Source organism: Hemitrygon akajei, chromosome 4 (assembly GCF_048418815.1).
Source record: "Hemitrygon akajei chromosome 4, sHemAka1.3, whole genome shotgun sequence".
NCBI lineage: Eukaryota > Metazoa > Chordata > Chondrichthyes > Myliobatiformes > Dasyatidae > Hemitrygon > Hemitrygon akajei.
The window spans coordinates 75,841,820-75,857,026 of NC_133127.1; the positions used below are offsets into that span (position 1 = coordinate 75,841,820).

Genomic DNA, 15,207 nt, shown 5'->3' on the forward strand with positions numbered 1-15,207 from the left:
TAATCTCAGTTTAATATCCACTCACACGACTAAGTTGAGAGTTCCACTAAATTATTTGAGTTTGTAATCCCATAAACCATGCTTATCAAATAATTTACTTCAATGTTACAGAATGATAACTTCAGTGCTAACAGAGTATCAAATATTTCTGACAAGTTCAAGCTGTGCTTGAAGGAAATGTAAAGTTCAAAAATAAATTATAATCAAAAATGTAATGAATTGTGCATACCTACTAGCATTCTTCTTACAAATATCTCTTAATCGCTTACATGAAAAATGATCAGTCTCTTTCAATATGGGAACAATGTTCTTTGTGGTTGGCAAGAAAAGGGCACAAGTTCCCACATGATTTACTTAATTGAAAACAAGCTATGAGAAACAGAGAAATGGGTTTACGTACAGCAGCTATAGAATAGACAAAGTTCATGAGACAAAGATATTACATTACTAAAGCATTTTAAAAAAAGACCAACATCTGCACTATGGTTCTAAAATGACAAGACCTAGTTACTCAAGAATTTTCACTCAAAAAAAAGACTTCAAAATTTCGATAAGTTAAACATGAACCACTCGAATTACATCAAAATATTTCTTTGTTTAAGTTCACAAAGAACAAGTGGTGGAAAAATTCCTCATGCCCCAGTTTCTTAGATAATTTCAATAATCTGTAGAAGCAGTACAGATCTAATCCTTGGAACAATCCATTGTTTCTCTGAGCTAGCACTCACTGAACTATCCTCCAATTTATTTCCTCTTCATTCCCAGGGTTTACCCTGAAATCGCAAAGCTCAGAGTTTAATGCAGTGACCCTTCATCTGAAACTTCATAAAGAATCTTTTGATACTGGACGTTTCACAATATCGTTGAGGGTACCACAGCCCTTCCTCGGTTAAAATCACTGAAGTTTCTCAGGCAGGGTTTTTCCCTTCATGAAACATAAATTGGTAAATGTTATACAAATGATTTTCAAATTTACTTCTAATCATGAATTCCATTATTTTGCCCTCAGTGTAAATTAATAATGATTTCATGACTGTTCATACCTATCATGTTACCTCTTTGAATGCAAACACCATGTTATCCTGTTTCCATTTCTCTGATCTCAATGGTGTCCAATGACTTTCCAAAATAACTGACACTTTTCAAATACTATTTCTGATACAACAGATACTATTTAGTCCCTGGACCCCATGAAGCAATGGCATCCTTCTCGTCAATCCCAAGACAGGCAAAAAGGTTGCCTTTGAAAGGAATCAGACCAGTGGTACAAAGAGGTATCTGAGCTTTAACAACTTCCAACTAAGATTGACTTTAAACAGTTTTTGCACTGAAGGAGACACATACAATAGCTCTGAGATCAGAAAGTATGTTTGGAGCAGCTGGATGCCTTTAAAGACAGCTCATCTGATTCCTGTCTGAGGCAGAGATCTGCATCATAGAAGGTGAGAGTTGTACAGTTCACAATGAAATTTACAGCATGTTAAGAAGTCATGCAACTCACCACATTTACACCAGCCAAGAGGATTACCTGGGCAATTTTAGTTCCCTATGCTTGGCCCTTAGCCCTGCATGATTCAGGCTCATCCAGCTACCTTTTAGATGTAACAAGCAGCTTTACTGACACCAACCTTTCAAGTTCAATAGATTCCAGAACCCCATCATTTCTGGTAAAAAGTTTTCCTTTTTGGCTCTTTTCCTACCAAATTAACTTAATGGTTTCCCTAGTTATGGACCTCTTTGCTGCGAGAAATAGTCCATTACTGTTTGTCCTGTTCAGCCTTGCAAAAGTTTACACTTTTCAATGAAATCTCCTCACTATCATTATTTATATGGAAAACAAATGCAGACTGATTATTCACTCACTAAAATTCCTCAACCCCGACATCTTCGTAAATTTCCTATGTGTCTTCTAGTGCCTTCATATCCTCTGTGCCCGCTCTGATCATTACATTATGCCCAACACTTTGGCCATAAAGACAAAAATCCCTTAATCTGCCAATCCCATTACCTCTGGGAATATGAAGTATGCACTCCAAGATCTGAACTTCTCAGTTTCTATTAATTCCTTTTCCTAGTTTGCTTTCTGGAACAGCCTCTCCTCGCACTTCCCAGATTGAACTTCATGTGACATTCCACCAATATCCTACTGCAGCATACAATTTCCTTTGCAATCACTGACAATTTTGGTATTATTTACAAGCGTCCTTAAATATAGAGTCCAAGAAGAGTCCACAAAATATACCATGAAAATCAGAGTGCCTAACACTCAACTCTGTGAAATTCCACTGCATAAAGCCCACTAAATCCTTTGGCCCAGGTGCCATGATCCTAAGTGCCAAATCACATGGAGCTGTATTAAATACAGCTGCATTAAATACTCAAAGGCCCTCTTATCAATCCCTAAAGAAAAGCCAAGTTAGTAAGTACAAATTCCCACTGCTGCCTGTAAAGAGTTTGTACATTCTCCCCATGACTGTGTGGGTTTCCTCCGGGTGCTCTGGTTTCCACCCACAGTCCAAAGATGTGCTGGTTGGTAAGTTAACTGATGATTGTAAATTGTGCCGTGATCAGGCTGGGGATAAATTGGGGGATTGCTGGGTGGTGTGGCTGGAAGGGCCTCCTCTGTGTTGTACCTTAATAAAGAAATCAATAAATTCCTTTAACTTATCCATAATGTCCTTGACTGTCCCTCAAGAAACATCCCTAATTATTCAGATACAAATGATGCAAGATTAACTCTATATATGTTTTAAACTACAGTTTATTGATGAGAATTCCCATCATCCCATCTCCACACTGAATTTCCAGTCAATTACTCCCTCATATAGACTCTACTCCTCCCCCTCCCCCTATTCTGCTACTCAGCTGAAATAGAGAAATTTCTAGTAACCAGTTAATCTACTTGGGAGGAGGAAGCAAACTGGAATTCCATGTGGTCACAGGAGGGAAGGATGAACTGAGTGCAGCAAAGAATTCTTAAATCAAAAGGTGCCTCACATTCAGATTCAGATTTACTTATGGCAATTACATCGAAACACACAGTTAAATGTGTCATTTGAGTTAACAACCAACACAACATAGGGTTGTGCTGGAGGCAGCCCGCAAATACCACCTCATGTAGCCGTGTCAATGTAGCATACCCACAATGCCCAGCAGAGCAGCACAGAACGCAACAAAACAACAACAGCAAAATAAGCCCCATTCCTCCCAACCACTCACCCAAACACACATCCTCCAACTCCAAGAAAAGTGTCCATCCTGTGATGGTGGGGGAAGGTGGTAAGAAGGGAGGAAGAACAAATCAGTAGTTTGACTAAATCCTGCATAAATTCCACACAATTCTCCCCACATTCCTGTCAACTCTCCTCAGATATGACCACTCGTCTATATTCTAGGGACAATTCAGAGCACCCAGTTAATCTACCTACCATTGCTCCAAGCTGCGCAGGTGCGAGGCTGCGCAGTAACCAAAATGCTCCTGCACACATAGCCTCTGTTGCTGCACAGCTGGAATTCTCTTTTATATAATCTTTAGTTAAAGTGCCACGCAGTTTTCAAACCATGTAAAAATTTCCTACTAAGAACAATGTTTGGTCCATGCAAGTGTAAAAAAAAAATGAGAGAGAGCATTGCTACCAACCCATGCACCTTGTATATGGGAGAGGAAACCCAAAAACTCAAAGGAAGGCCCAAAGTCACAAGGAGAAAAATGCAAACTCCACCACAGATCAGGATTGAAACCTGGATCACTGGATTTGTGAGGGAGCAGCTCCACTGCTTACATGGTTGGGAATGGGTGGCAGTTATTTTTTTGTGTGATATTCCAGCCATTACAAAGTACAGAGCAACTTTAAAAAACCTCTATCTAATGTCCATCTTTATTCTTCCCTCTTCTTTGAAAAACATCCAGGATTCTGAGAGAATAGGAAAGTACAAATGAAATCTGTTTTAAACTCATCTAACTTTTCACAATCATATTTAATATCACCAGCATATGTCATGAAATTTGTTAACTCTACGGCAGCAGTACAATGCAATACATGATAAATATAGAGAAAAAATTAAAGTATATATGTATATTAAACAGTAAACAAGAGAGGTAGTGCAAAAACAGAAATTATAAAAAATGAGGTAGTGTTCATGGGTTCAATGTCCATTCAGAAATCAGATGGCAGAGGGGAAGAAACTATTCCTGAATTGCTGAGTGTGTGTCTTCAGGCTTCTGTACCTTTCCTGATGGTAAATTGATGACTTTGTTATAAGATGGAAGTTCCCATCACCTATGGCCTGGGTGATGGAACTTACATCTTATAACAAAATCATCAATTTACCAAGGCTCTTTTCTTTTTACAGAAGAAACCATCTCAACCTTCCCTTCAAATACAGTCTGCGTATTCAGCCAATGCAACTTGGCTCAGAAATATACTGTTCATACTGCTCCTCTGTGGGAAGTTGTTTGCAATGCATTTGTATTTATTTCTAAGCACATCTCAACCATCATCATGTTGATAAGATTCTCACACTGCAGGGGAATGCAGAGTAAACAGGTCATGAAGTCAAGGGGTTTGCAATGATTATTTTGAAACCAATCTTGTCATATGACCTCAATAATGCGGTCAAACCCATGTGTTCCTGGAGGATCCAAATGTAAGGTAATGTAACAATTATTTCCTGACTCCATCTGTAAGGAGTTCATACTTTCACTGCGTACGACTGCGTGGATTTCCTCTGGGTGCTTCGACATTTCAAAGAACTTGGGGTTAGTAGATTAATTGCTCATATGGGTGCAACTGGGTGGTGTGGGTTCATTGTGCTGGAAAGGCCTGTTGCTGTACCGTATCTCTAAATGAAATCAAAGATTTAAAAGGAATATCAAGCTTGTTGGTAATTGAGTCAATAGTCAATTGTAGAGAAGTGCTATTTGTTATTAGGAAGAATTTCATATTCTCAAGTTTAGAGGCGACTACAAGACTTTTGCCAAACTCCACTGTGCCAAGATATGGGAAATTTGGTGGCCTTTCGCAATGTCATGGATTACAGCAAGACTGAAAAGTATTCATTTTTTTTTTCCCCTTCTCCCTCTCCCATTCATTCCCAAAATCCCTGTTCTTTTATATCATTTTAGGGGAAGAACAAATCATTAGTTTGACTAAATCCACCAGTTAAACAAAGAAAAAGATTTGAGATCTTAAGAGTGCCTTTATTTCTCAAATGTACATTGAAACAGAGTGAAATGTATCAACGGCTGACACAGTCCACGATGTGCTGGGGGCAGCCCGCAATTGTCACCATGCTTCCAGCACCAACATAACAGGGCCACTACTTACTAACTTGCACACCTTTGCAATGTGGGAGAAAACTGCGGCAGCCGGAGGAAACCCACGCGGTCATAGGGAGAACATGCAAACTCCTTACAGACAGTGGAGGGAATTGAACTGCGATCCTGCAGCTGACACTGTAAAGCGTTATGCTGACACTACAAGGATAGAAAGTATTTTGCTGTCTCCACCGACCCAAGTGCTTTGCCCGAGCAACCATTCACTCACTTAATTTTTTTGAACGCCATATACATCTTCTCTTGACAGCTTGGCAAATAGATATATCATAAAGGCATGTTATCAAGAACTTTACCAAACCCAGGTAGTATTGCTTTTCGTCCCTTCTTGGGGAGTTCTTAACTCTCATAAATATATATTGAGGGTAGACAGGACGATGATCAGATCAGCAATGAACTGACTAAATGGTGGAGGCTTGAATGGCAGAGCGGCATGCTTCTGTTCCTCACCCACATACAGAGTCAATATTGTCCTGTGAAAATAAGTGAACAGCAGCAGGAAAAGGCCTCTTGCCCGCTCAAGCATAACTCACCTTTTCACATGATTGTGACTGACCTGCTCTAGGCCTCATCTCCTCTTCTGTGCCAGTTCTAAATTGCCCTCACTTCCCAATCTCCCAAAATATATCTACTTCCTCTTCAGATACCTAAAGTGATCTTGAATCCAGAGATTGATCACCCTCTGCAGAAAGTTCTTAAGATTCAAATCATCACTCTATCTCATAATTAAGACCCCTCACTTAAAATTCTCCCACTAGAGGATACAGCTCAATAACTGACTTCTTATGCTCCCTTCGGATATTATACATTTCATTAGATACACCCTACTTTCTGCTAACCTCCAAAGAATATATAGCTGATTTCCTTTACCACTCATGTTAGAACAATCCTCTCATTCCAAGAATTGGATCCCTTTCGCACTGCTTCCAATGTCATTATATCCTTTCTTAAATAAATGACCAAAACTGTGCGTAGTGCTCTGGGTGTGGCCTCACCATTGCCCTGTTCAATTGTAACCAGACAATCCCGTGTGTAAACTCCAGCCATCATGCAGTAAAGCCAATATGCCATTTGCCTTCCTAACTTTTTGCGGCACCTGCCTGCTAACATTTTGCAACTTGTGCAAGAAACACCTCGATCTTTTTGTACTTCCACAACCTTTCTGCACTTAGATAATAACCTATCTTTATATTCCTTTTTTCAAAATGAATGTCATCATCCTCATCTATTTGATTAGTTTTTGCCCACTCACCCTGTTGCAGAGTTCAAATATCCTCATCACAAGTATGCTCTCCCATCTACTTCCATGCAATTGGCAAATTTGGATACTTTCCATTTTGCCCCTGCTCCGGACACTTAACATGAAGGGTAAATAACTGAGGGTGAAGAAATGATCCATCAGACACTCCACTAATCACTCCACTATCTGAAAAATATCCACTTATGATTTCAATGTGATATCCAATTATCAGTCCATGCTTACACACTTCCCCTAACACCATGCACTCTTATCTTAGCACCAGCCTTTTATGTGGGACCTTATCAAATGTCTTCTGGAAATCCAAACACAGGGTAAACAGATGTACTATACTTTGATTCTAAAGCAGATTTGATATAAATTCTAAAGCCATTTCTGACAGGAATACTCTCTCGTTCCAGGAATTAGCTGGTGATAAATTCTGCAACCACAACTGGTTCTATTCTCAATATTTAACAGATCTGTGATCATACAAAAGATTATGATGGTTAATACCAATATCCAGGGATCATCGCAACTCTTTTCATCTCAAAACAAGTCAGTCTGCTTCGTATCCTGAAATCATTAAACCAAACCAACCCATGGCTTTTTTTTTTTTTAAAAGGGACAGACTGCTACTTTCCTCCATTGGGAAAGCTCAAGAGAAAGTGGGAAATGTTCATACAATGAGGGCCACCAGCTACATGATTAAATCGTGCCCATACAAGAACATCTGCCATCCAAAGATCAGCACTGATCTGGCACAGTGGCAGCAGACCCAGTTTCGGGGACTCTGTGGTTCATGTTCTGTGTGTTACTTGTCTTGCATAGATTCCTTCCCAAGACCAGTTCCCGGCATTGGGCACACGGCACTAACCACACCTTAATAAAAAAATCACCTTAGAAAGCTGAGCACAATTGCAAGTGAGTGCCTGTCCACAGATGCTGGAAACTCCTGGCTATTGCCAGAGAGCACTCAGCGCAGTGATTCTAAAAATTAATATTTCTGGCATAATTTTGTCTAACTTGAGTTTAATTTATGGCTTTCTTGTGGATGTTGTGCAGCCGGTACACATGCGTATTTGTACGGAAATAAACTCAACTTTGACATTGGCACTTAGTGCACCATCTCCCAACACATCTCAGGACCTTGGACTGTTAGGGTCAACAAACAAGGCCTTTACTTCAACATTCTTCAGGTGCCTCTCTATTAAAATCTTCAATAGATGTATCTGGAAGAATGTGGAGATTTGGTAATCCTGGTTCCAATTTATTACAACACCATTTCCCAATAGGCAAATATACAAGCCTAGATACAATCTGCCTGGAGTTCCAAGAAATCCAGCAAGCACAGACCTGACCATCTCCTTTTGCTTTGCTATGTATCAGTACAATAGTTCGTCTCCAGATTTAGAGACAGAGAGGGCAAGAAAAAAATCCACCCTTTTAAGTTCATTTTCAATCAACATAGCTGGTCTGTTATTTTCAAACTGAATTAGAAACAAATTATGTCTTATGGAGAATATCACAGGCACTCCATGTAATCTGGCAAACTTCTAGGTCTGCCAATTCCCTAATCCTGAAAGGATGTGTTTCTGTGAATCAGGTTATTCCCCTGTACATTCACAAAGTAGCTTTAGCTAGTATGACAGTACATATTGATCTCTGTTAACCGATCACTGAGAGCTCTAACCTAGGTACCCAATGCTTCCATTGCCAACCCATTCAGCCTAAAACAGAAAGAAGACATGGGGTCCTTTCCCATCTGAATTGCTCATATATTCACTAGATAAACTTCCATGATATTTGCCTAATCATCACTGAAAAATAATAGATTTGATACATCTTCAAAATTTCAAAACATATAAATAGGAAGCAATTCATTTAGCACAGCCAAATCACTGCACCTTCACTAAATGTAGGTTGAGATATTCTTCATACTCAGAGATATATCAAGAGTATAGTTTACCTTTTCTGAAGCAGAGGGCTCATGAATTGAAAGACAAATACACACCAGCATGCAAATGCAAATGCATGCAAATATCAAGGTCGGGAAGAAGCCAAAATTGAAAGCATGGAGATGTGGCGAGGAAGTGGGTGGAGGAATGAACATGTGTGCCAACTGCAGGGATGGTTTAAAGATTGAGAGTTTGGAGAAAGGAGGGACCGAATGCAGACTTTCCAAGGACACCAGTCATTGAAACAACAGTAGGCACACTAAAACAGGACTATCACAACTATCACAAGAGCACTATTGGTTGAGGGTGCAGCATTTCACCAAGATTTGTAAAGTTATTTGACAGAGCAAGAGAAGTATTTGAAAAAAATGGAAATAACTTATGGAAGAAAGATCTGAGTAGGTATTCAGTCAAGTTGCCACTGACATAAGTCTGGTGAGGTGAACTCTTGCCACTTTTCAGGATTTCACAAACGCCACACGAGATCTTTTGATAAATACAGGCTAAGAACTGTAATGTTAAGCAAAAAGATCTCTTTCTTGGGGATTAACTTCACAGAACTAATGGTTTTCAGATAGTGCATCACAGTCAGCACCCTGGAGCCAACGGAGAATGGTTTGACATTTGTGACCCTTTACACTCTACTAATTCAACAACTCTTAATTAAGCTTTTCATAAATTATTGCCTAATTAAGAGGATGGTTTCTGCAGAGGGAGGAATTATTTTGTCCGAGAGCTGACACTGAAGACAGTTTGAAAAACAGAGCTCAGTAAAACTGAAAAGCTGTCAAATTGAAAAGTGTCTGTGGAGTAGGTGGAATACGTAGGATTCAAGAAATTACATTTAGATAAATGCAACACTGACTTCAAATATTGATCCAATTTATTGTGGTCTAAAAGGTTACTGTTAAGACAATACACCAATGCAAACATGAGATACACATTCAAGAGTATCTTAGCTCTGTCATTCTCCACTACCTTCTCGGGTATTTCCCATTTGGACTTGGGAGTGTCCAATCCATACTCAGTGCAGAGGTTTACGTACACAATTCCTGCGACTTGGTTGTGCTGTCTCTGCCTGCATCTTGCCCCCTGCTACCATGTGCTGGGTGGTTTCAGTGGATTCCTTGCACAGTCTGCATCGTGAGTCTTGTCTGGTGTGATAGGCCGCTGCTTCTATCACTCTTGTGCTCAGTGCCTGTTCTTGTGCTGCCATGAGCAGTGCCCCCATGCTGTCCCTCAACCCTGCCATTTCCAGCCATTGTTAAGACTTTCTTACGTCATCCATCTCTGATATCTGGTGATATCCCCTGCATGGTTTGTCCTACCATGGCCTCTGGCTCTGCTTCAGCCGCTTCCATTTCCATGTCCCCTGCCTGCTGTCTGAGGTATTCTCCTGGCAGATCATCCTTAGGGGCCATCTTCCTGACATCTGGTAACTCAACTCTTTCAGTCTTGATGAATTTGCCTCTTTTCACTACCATCCAGCAACACTCTTCCAGTCCAAATGACATATCAAAGTCTCTCCTGTACACCCTTGTCAGACTCATCGAGACTGAAGGAGTCGAGTTACCTGAAGGCCACATACCACATGTGCAGGACAGCTACAAATACCTGGGGATCCTGCAAGTGTATGGAAGATGTGATGAGGACACAAGGAAGGCTGCAACATCCAGGTACCTCCAAAGAGTGAGGTAGATCTTTAAAAGCCAGCTGAATGGGAAGTACAAGATCAGAGCCCTCAACACATTCGCCCTACCAGTAAAGATACCTAGCCGCAATAGTGTGCTGGCCAAGGAATGAACTGGAAGCTGCTGACATCAAGACCCAGAAACTACTAAAAATACATGGAGGATTCCATCCAAGTCCAATGCTGAACAACTGTACACCCGCCGGAATATATATACACAGACAGACTCATTTCTTATTGTACAATACAATATATTTTGTATTGCACTGTACTGCTACCATAAAACAAAAAATTTCATGACATACGTCATTGATAAGAAATGTGATTCTGATACAGTAAAAAAAACTACTTTTCTCTCCAGCAAAAAGATCATTCCAAGTATTAATCGCTCTGGTTAAATTCTATTAAACTTAGATCCTAAAGAATACTCCACAACTTTAAAATAATATTTTCAACTTCATTTGCCACTGGTTTACCTACCTAACTCTAGTGAAAGGATAAAATGCAAGAACCAAATTATGGAGTAAAATCACAGCAGTAAACTCACCTATACCATACTACAAAGTAAACGCAACCTGAACACTGAAGCATCCTGAACACTAAAACTTTGGGATTCTACCGATAACAACAGCCTTTCCCAGCTTCACTCCATCCAATGGCTTGATTCAGACCAAATTTCAGGACCAAGAACTTTAAAATGCTTTATCAAAATTTAACTGTGTTATTTGAGGTTTAAATCTATGACTCAAAGTTAAAGGACCTGTCAATCAAACATTTATGCAAACAAAGCCCACAGGATGGTTGGAACTGAATTGAATAGTTTGACCCCTCCCACAACTACCAGGGAAACAGTGTCTGTACTCTGTGGCTATTGTAAATGTGGGGCGGGTGTGTTTAAAGGATGAACAATGAATTGTCTATTCTATGAACAATGGTAATTGTAATAGTTTTACTTGCTGCACCACAATTTCTCTCTCAAGACTCAGCCATACCCACAGTTATTCTTCAGTACTTTAATGTTCCACCCGTTGTGGTTTGGTCATTTAATTTTTATTCTTAACCCATTGTATGCCATGAGGAACAGTGGGAGCCAGGAGCAGGGCACATAATGCTTCATTGTGTGCATTGTACTGGGCCAGGGTGGGCAAGCAATGGTTTTTTTCAAAGTGAAAAGCAACTTTCTGCTTCTTGTGTATTCCTCATTAAAAGTCTTGTCAGCCCACCATAGTCCTGCATTACCAGTTCCCAAGCACACCATTATTCGCCACCACATCTAAAAATGCTGCCACCAGAAGTTGTATCTCTAGGGTAGAAGTAACAGAACGCTGGCGTATAATTTCTGAAACCCAGCATCCTATTAACAGGATGAGCACTGTTTAAAATTTAAAACTCAGAAGTATTTCATGAGTGTCCTACTTTCCTGGTTCCACACTTGGGCAAAAAAAGACTTGATATTGCACAGAGATTTTTTCTAACAAAGATTAACCGCAAAAAAAAACATTACTGCAGATTGAGCGTTAAAAGTTTAACTATACAGCCACTGGATTCATAGGGGAAAAAATCCCAAAAAGAATGCAAAACCAGTAAAATTACCATGTTAAATGAAACATCATTCATTATTCATCATAATAAACCCACCCTTACTTACTGTGCATGGATGCCACACAACTAGCAATTTTCTATGATTTTATGAAAATGCAACCTAACAGTCTCCTTAATATAACAGCTGCCCTTTAAGAGACACAAAAATGTACAAGATATTGAAGGTACGTTGCAATCCATGTGGCAAATGTTACACTGTTGACTACTGATTGATTTTCTTACCAAAAGCTTGGTTGACTTCTCTGAAATTACTGGCATCGTCAGAGCCCATACCTCGCTGGACAGCCCATTCTAAATATTAACCTCCCTGTATATTAAGCAATTTGATCCATCCAAATGGCTTCCCTCAGCTGAGCCTCTTTCCAAATCACTCATTGTCACAGGCCATGGTGAACAGGGATGCACTAGTCAATATGCTCAAGGAACTAGAGCAGCTCAATAGGCTTTCCAGGGTAAACAATGGTGGCCATAGCCTCTCCTGGTGACTGGGCAGTTAAAAGCTATGTGGGTGGCCTATTCTGCACCTTTTGTAATGGTGAGTTATCCTTCCTGTTATCATGGCACTAAAGAACACAAACAAATCACCCCCCACACAAATTCAATATTGCTACATACAACTCAAAATCTATCGTCCTTATGACTGCCGATGTTTTTTTTTAAACAACCAACAATACATTTTAATTATTTGCCTCTGCACATTAAAGCTGATAAATTAATAGTTCCAGTTTGTCCTCTTCTATTGTCACCAATTTGCACTCATCAACACAAAATGCTGATCGCCATTTCCTGACCAAATACTCAAATCTATTTGGGACAGAAATCGATCTTACTACAAAGAAAATCAGTAAAATGGGTTGACGGCTCCTATGTTGTATTTTCCCCACTGCCACACAGTACCACAGCAGCTCCATTGTGATCAAAACATTTTGTGCCTTTCTATGAATCAAAACCCCTGGTCTTCAGCTGTATGGCACTGAGATCCGGATAAATATCATCTTTAATCGGCACTCTGCCCTCTAAATATTTAAAGGTTTGTCAAGCATCAATTTTTCCTTATAAAATACATGATCTGGATTCACCAAGAGTTCATTCATTGTTCAAGGTCAACCGTAATATTTTACTCACAGTTACCAGATTCATTAGCAAGTCCTTTAAAAGTTCTTTAGGTTATTAAAAAAAAAGGCACGGGAAATATACAACCCTGCCTGCTTGAAGCAGGAGGGAGCCTAGCTTGTACAAATCAAAAAGCAACAGTATTATTATCAATGCGCCTGTAGGAAATCAACAGATTTCAAAAGTACGTTATTAGCCAAAAGCAGTCTGCACTGTCGTTTTAGTCCTGTTGTTTATGGTGCTATATAAATGCCTGTTCTTTACCTCCTTTGTTCCCCGTACAGGTTTTCCAGTTACTCCTGTTATTCGACGAAGGGATCACTTGTGTTTCTGGTTCGGGTACACTGTACAGTATTTGGAATGCACTGCTGCACAACTTCGGTCCAGGTCAATTAGCAATATTAACCTGACACTTAAAATAGAAATGCATACCACGGCATTTCAAAAGAACTGTGAAATAATAAGAGAAAAAAAAGATTCAAATTACAGTGTATGATATTGGAGCAAATGCTTGGAGATGGATTCCTTCTCTGAAAGCCTAAACTTTTTAACATCAAGATCATTCACCAAACTCTCTATGATAAAGGTCGCCAAAACCATAAGATGAATCGCTTCCGAAAAGGATTATTCAACTGGTGCGGGGGCTTGCTCCAGTCAGAATCAAAACTAAATTATTTGCATCCAAAAAGCTGCAGAAGTGGGTGGTAACTCAAAAACAAAGCATCTTCCCCAAGTGGGTGAGTAACACGTTACATCGACATTTATCTAACATCATCTAACCAACACAAAATTCTGATTTTTTTTTTACCTTAAAAAATAATGCTCGAGCCCCGTGGCTTCGAGGAGAGAGAACTATCCCATGGGGACATCTATCTATCTAGGGCAAGTCTGGGTTCTGCTAAATTTAGAGACTTTCAGGACTGCAGTACGAAGTTATTATTAAAATACTTTTAAACATTGCCTTAACCGCAGTGCGGAGTATAAACTTGCAATTCTTTACCCTCCTACATCGCGTTCTTATCACTTGTCCAAGCGTGCTTAGGAAACAACCACCACCAGAAGAAGACACCGTCTGTTTACATTCAAACGCAGAAACCATATATCTGACCTGTCTAATTCCCTACTTTGCTCTTTTAAGGATCAAAGAGCGAGCAGCGCGAAGAGAGGCTGCGTGCGGGGCGGCAGCACTCACTCATACGCTGACGGCAACTTGGGTCGTGGGATGTCTGTTGCTGGAACGCGAGATCCGATTTAAACAAAAACACAGCAAACGACACTGGACTCCTTAGCAGCCGTTTCCACGCTCAATCCCTTCATCTGATCGTCCCCGTTTGACAGCCTAATTACCCGGGTGATCTCTGTCCCATACAGCAGCCTTTTGTCCCCACTGAGAGATAAAAAGCAAGTGGCACAGACACGAAACTGTGCCTCCTCCCTCCCCCGCGGACAGCCCTCGTCGCCCTACCTGCGAGCTCGCCTCACTCTTAGGAGAAAGTCTCCCCGGGCAGCCTCTCTCTCTAAAGAGAAAAGACGAGCGAGGCGGCAGTTATCGACAACCGCTCAAGATCAATAGATAACCAGGGGAGCTGATGTGAATGCAATGTGCCGCAATCAGCGTGGCGAGGCCCCCTTTTCCTGCAGCCAACCACCACACTGGTACCTTGATGCTCCTTGCCAAGTGATTCATAACTCAAAAATAAAAACGATCGGGCTACTTCTCCAGTCGGTCACTACACTGGGTTCCCGTCTCCCCCCCACCCCCCCCCGCCCCCGAAGATCCTGCATCCATGGCTTGAGATGACTAAAAGGGCGGCCCGCCGGTCAGCGTGCAATCGGCGACAAACCTGCCCCTGGCACCCGCCGACTGGGATGCACACACGGTCCAGAGGAACCACGTACCCCCCCCCCACCCCTCCCCACCACACACACATTTCCCCAGCACCCCCAAACCTCAACATCCAAACAATTGAGCCGAATACATGTGCAAGTTGAAATATACGCGCGTCGGAGCTGGAGACCGGGTCGGGTCTCTGAAGCGGACTGAACAACCGGTTGCACCGCTGATTCAATGATGCCGCACACCAGCTCCTGTTCACTCGCGGGCTGGGTGCGTGTGAAGCATTCGAGGGCTTACCTTTCACTCTGCGCCGGCCAGACTGGGAGACAAAGGTGGGGTGTGGGTGGGGTGGGGTGGGGTGGGGTGTCTCCCGCCGCCGATCGGTCGGTGCAGCCGTTCAACTCCGGGGAAGCTCGCGTCCTCAGCCCGGCAACA

At 41.2% G+C, this 15,207-nt stretch overlaps 1 protein-coding gene across 3 annotated transcripts in view; it reads right to left on the reverse strand.

Moving 5' to 3' along the window:
* fhdc1 (FH2 domain containing 1) overlaps positions 1–15,178 on the reverse strand; it is a 92,670-nt gene extending 77,492 nt beyond the window's left edge. The window contains exons 1-2 of one of the 3 annotated variants that reach the window (XM_073042882.1): positions 13,200–13,282; positions 230–369 (exon numbers count right to left, since the gene is read on the reverse strand). The gene's annotated coding sequence lies outside the window, so the exon portion shown is untranslated. Of the gene's footprint in view, positions 1–229; positions 370–13,199; positions 13,307–15,069 lie in introns of those variants that run through there. The other 2 variants (XM_073042881.1, XM_073042880.1) reach the window with 2 other exon arrangements.
* Positions 15,179–15,207: the final 29 nt, after the last annotated feature.